Source organism: Lontra canadensis, unplaced genomic scaffold, assembly GCF_010015895.1.
Source record: "Lontra canadensis isolate GAN:19392208 unplaced genomic scaffold, GSC_riverotter_1.0 scaffold191, whole genome shotgun sequence".
In the NCBI taxonomy this organism is placed as follows: domain Eukaryota; kingdom Metazoa; phylum Chordata; class Mammalia; order Carnivora; family Mustelidae; genus Lontra; species Lontra canadensis.
Genome location: NW_022631185.1, coordinates 1,131,935 through 1,137,089, shown reverse-complemented (window position 1 = coordinate 1,137,089; position 5,155 = coordinate 1,131,935). Strand labels below are relative to the sequence as shown.

General features: G+C 47.7%; 1 long non-coding RNA gene across 1 annotated transcript; it reads left to right on the top strand.

The window, feature by feature from the left end:
• Positions 1 to 1,934: 1,934 nt before the first annotated feature.
• On the top strand, positions 1,935 to 4,706 carry LOC116861187. Its single transcript, XR_004381429.1, has 3 exons — positions 1,935 to 2,048; positions 2,794 to 2,889; positions 4,617 to 4,706. It is a non-coding gene; the product is annotated as an uncharacterized LOC116861187 (long non-coding RNA).
• Positions 4,707 to 5,155: the final 449 nt, after the last annotated feature.

The following is a 5,155-nucleotide window of genomic DNA, read 5'->3' as shown; positions in this document are numbered from 1 at the left end:
CTCTTCCTCTCCCTGAAGCAAATAAATACATCTTTAAGGAAAAGGGGTGTGAAAATCCCTTAAAGAGCCACCAAGAAGAGCACAGAGGACATGGACTGGGGGGTCCGCCCTGTGCAGAAAAGGCTGGGAGGCGAAAAGTGCGTGGAAGACATCATCAGCCAGGGAGTCAGGGCTCCGCCCGGCGTGGGCCACATGCCCACCTCGCCCGCACACAGGCCGGCCAGGAGGGCCGAGCGCGCGGCGTCCGCGAGAAGCGGCCCAAGGCTCGCCTGCACCTCCCTTCCCAAACCCAGGTTCGCTCCGCGCAGGCGCGCTTCTCCGCATTCCGGCGCTCCGAACGCGCAACGAAACCGCCTCAGGATCCCTTCACCTCCCCTTCGCGTCAAGGAGGCAGAAACGCGGGGGTAAACCTCGGTTACGACAGCCTCAAGATTTAGCCGAGCCCGAGCGCCTGTTTCATGGAAGACGTACCCGACGGTGCGTGAGGGAAGCCTGCCTCCGTCACCCACCCGATGAACGGAAACACCGGGCAGGCACAGAACACTTGAACGCGCGCCTTTGTCATCAAGACACTTACTCTGACTTCGTCCTCAGGAAGGTGTACTTGTGAAGACAGCGTCTTTCTACAGCTAGAGCTGAGGGCTGGCGGCCCCCAGACGCTCCCAACCCCGCGCTGCCACGGAGCCTTCTGGGAGCTGTAGTCCGAGCCTGAGCACGGGACCCGGCGGAATGCAGACAGTGGACTGCAACTCCCAGGAGGCCACGCTGCTGGGAGACACCTATTTTTCCAGCACCGCCCACTACGTTCTTTCCTCGGGAGGAGGACCCGCCCCGCGGAGCCTCTGGGAAAGGTAGTACGAGGCCCGAGGTCCACGCCCGCCACCTGGTGGACAAAGTTGGTGCGACTACAATTTCCTGTAACTTCTGGAATCCCTCTCCTCAGGCTTCTCGGACTCTCCGTAGCCACCGATTGCGCGCTTCTGGAGTTCGAGAACCTGACCAACGTAGTTTCGGGGAATTATAGTGAGAGAAATCCGTCTCATTGCCGCCTACGCCCGGCCGGGGAGCTTAAACCGGGTCGGTAGGTCCCCTTTTCCCCAGTCCGGCCCGGTCGAGCTTGTCCATTGGGCGGACTCGCCTATCGCCGCGCCTTCTGGGAAACGTAGTCTAACCTTCTGGGAGCTCAGGTGTGTCGACTGCTGGACTAGGACAAGGGCTCCGGCCTCCGGACTACAACTCCCGGAATGCCTATGCGGCGGGGTCCGTCTCTCCGGAGTCCCCGGCCGCGCTCTCCCATTGGTCAGGGGCCGCAGCGCGGGGTTTTCTGGTCCTGGTAGTTACGCTTTGCCCCCGGCGCCGCCCTCGCGTGGAGAGGCTGTGCTGGCCCCGCGGCTCGGGTCTGTTCCATGGTGTGGGGCCGTCCTGGGCGGTCTGTCCGGAGCCGCGAGCCGGTGGGAGCTGGAGGGAGCGGGTGGGGCTGCAGGTGGCGCCTGGAGGACCTCGGAGTCGGAAGAGGCCATGGCCGCGGGGCCCCTGGCAGCTCGCCCTGGGGTGAGTGGCCGCGCGCCCTCCTTTCCCGGGCCGGGTGTGCACCCTGCTCCCGAGTCTCGGATGGGAGTCGGTGCCCTAGCCCGTCGCTGTGGCCGGGCGCGGCAGAAGACCTCGTAATCCTGCAGACCTTGCATGTAGCGCGATGTCCCCTAACCAGTAGAAGTCGAGACGAAACCTCCCGGCGAGAAAGTTGCACACCCGGGTTCCCGGTGGCTTCAGCTACCGCGCACGTAAGGGACGAGCAGTTCTGTGTTCCCATCGTCTGGAATGACGGTCGGAAAGACGAAGCGTCGCTCAGTTCGTGGTTGTGAAGCCGCCATAACCGTAATTCCCGCGCTGTTAACTGAGTTCAGCCTCCTCTTTTGAAAAAACACCCCCCCCCCCGCAAGAAGTGGGAACTGCTTCCCGAGACCGTTGTGAGGCGTAAGAAAATTTCCGTTAGGTGAAGTGCTCGCTGAAGTACCGCACCCGGCGTGGGAAGAGGATCCCTGGCAAAGGTTAACGTTATTGTCGGCAAATATTAACGTTATCGTTTTCATGCACCTGGTGGTATAAAAAAGGGGGGTCGTCAAGGGAAGCGTTCTTTTGGTTTTGTGGAAGATCCCAAGTTGATCAAGAAATGGGGGAGCTGTGTAGGGGTGAACATTTTAGTGTAATGGCAGCTCACCTCTGAAATGGCTGATGCGGAGCCCTGATGCCCCCTGCAAAGGCTCAGGTGTATCCCTCAGGAGCCAGACAGCTTTTAGAACATCTCCCTGTACACCTGGTGCATTCGCATTCACACGTAGCCGTCCCTGCGGCTTTGCAGGGGTAAGGGTCCTGGCTCAGCAGGCATGTGGGTGACATTTCAAGGGCAGGTTACTTTCGATGATGTGACGGTGGACTTCTCCCAGGAGGAATGAGGCCTGCTGAGCCCTGCATAACGTGATGCTGGGGACCTTAAGACACCTGGTCACTGTGGGTGAGGCTGTTCCCCATGTCCACTTCTATTTGCGTGGGGTCTTGGGAGAGTGGGTTTGATTTAGCTGGGAATGTGGAGTCACTGGGGGATTTGTCCTCATCAAACCTCAGCCTGAAGCGGCTGCCTGGTTCATTTTGTAGAGCATGTGACTCTTGATCTTGGGGTTGTGAGTTCATGCCCCATGTTGGACATTGAGCTTACTTAAAAACAAAACAAAACGTTGTCCCAAAATGTATATGAAAAGAACCAGAACCTCACAGCTTGATCATTCATTTGCCCAGGACCTTGGAACCTCAAGCCAGATACTGTTGCCCACCTAGAATTTGGCGTAGAGCAATGCATGATGGACAGAGGGCTCTCCCAGGATTCCCGCCTAGGTGAGATGGGAAAGGATCTTTACAGTCAGTGTTTGTTTATATGTTCCTTCATATCTTCTTTCTCTACAGCTTTTCATTACCTTTTCATTTCCATAATTCCATCTGGGATCATTTTCCTTTTGCTTGAGTTCCCTTTATCATTTCTTTTAGAGTGACAAAATGCCTTCATTTTGTGTTTGCCTGAAAATGCCTTTATTTCATCTTCATTTTGGAAAGATACTGTAAACAGAGAATTTTAGGTTGTCAGGTTTTTGTTTTTTTGTTTTGTTTTTTTTTTTCTTTTTCTCAGCACTTTGAAAACACCATGCAGTTGTCTTCTGGACTCCATGGTTTCTGTTGAGAAGTCAACTGCCTTCTTATTTTTGTTACTTTGAAGACAATGGGCTTTTTTATTTTTTTGCCCACGGTACTTCCAAAATGCACAAAGTTTACATGTACAGTTGAAACATTTTGATAAATGTACGCACATATGTAATTCTCATCTAAATGGGGCTCGATATTTTCATTACTTCACGAAGTTCCTTTGTTACCTCTTTCCATTTCCGAAAGGCAGCCACTATTGAGATTTTTTTTTCCACCATAGGTTATTTTTACCTTTTCTAGAACTTCATATAAAGCGAATTATATATTATTTCTTTTGCGTATGGCTTATTACCCTAAGATTTTTGAGATTCATCTGTGATTTTATATGCATTTTTATTTCTTTACTTTTACTTTTTAGTATTTAGGGACATTTTATTTTTTAATCACTTACAATTTATCCATTCTGTTGATAATGAACATTTGGATTGTCTCTAGTTTTGGGCTGTTAGGAATAATGGTGCTAACATTCTTGTGCAATGTTTCCAGTGGACTTGTGTTTTTATTCTCTTGAGTAAATGTCTAGGAGTGGAGTTGTTGGGTGATAGATTAACAGTTTTGATTGGTAGTGCCTTAGAATCAGTGTGGGGGGGCACCTGGGTGGCTCAGTCAGTTAAGCGTTTGCCTTCGGCCTTTGGCTCAGGTCATGATCCCATCAAGCCCCACGCTGGGCTCCCTGCTCAGCTTCTCCCTCCCCCATTGCCCCTGCTTGTGTACTTGCTCTCTCCCCTTCTCTGTCAAAGAAATAAAATCTTAAAAAAAAAAAAAAAAAAAAAAAAAAAAGAATCCATTTAGGAAGACTTTATATCTTAACATGTCTAGCCTTCTAATTTTGCTTATGGTATATTTAGGTAATTCTTGCAGCAATATTTTTCAGTTTTTAAGCATACGGGTCATGCACATCTTTTACTAATTTTATTCCTAGAGATTTGGCATTTTTTATGCTATTGTAAAAATTATTTGTAATTTCATTTTCTTATTGTTTGTTGCTAGTGTATATAAATATAATTTCTTCTTAACTGACATTCTATCCTGTGTGAACTTGCTAAAATCACTTAATTGTTCTAGTAATTTATTTTCAATGTCTTTAGATTTTTACCCAGTCATGTTGTTTTCAAATAAGGATTGCCTTGCTTCTTCCTTTAGAGACTTTACGCTTTTTCGTTTACCATATTATTATACCAGCCAAGACCTCTATAGTACTTTTTAAAAAAAATTGATGTGTAATTAACATACAGTGAGATATGCTGTTCCTAAGACTACAGTCCAATAAAGTTTTGCAAATGTATATTTGTGTGACCTATACTCCAGTCCACACATAGCATATTTCCATTCCCATACATTTCCTAATGTCCTTTTCCACTTAGGACTCCCCCAGTGTGGCAACCATTCTTCTGATACCTGTCACCATAGATATCAAGTACAATGTTAAATAAAAGTGGTAAGAATGAACATCCTTGCCTTGCTCCTGATGTTACGGAATAGCATTAAATACTTTACCATTAAATATTATCTGAAACCCTTTATCAAATTGAGAAAGTACTATTCCTGGTTTCCTGAGGACTTTTTTTTTTTTTTTTATCGTGAATGGGTGTTATCAAATGCTGTATATGCATCTATAGACATGGTTGAATTTTTTTTCTCCGTTCCATTGATTTCTGCTTTCTATTATTCCCTTTCGTTGTTTTGGTTTAATTTGGTTTCCTTTTTTCTGGCTTTTTTAGGGCAGAAGCTTAGTTCATTAATTTTAATGCTTTCTCTTTCTAATGTTTGCATTTATAGTATACATGTTCCTTTAAATCTTAATTTCAACTGCATCCTGCACATTTTCACATGTTGTATTTTCTTTTTTTTTTTTTAAGATTTTATTTATTTGACAGATAGAAATGACAAGTAGGCAGAGAGG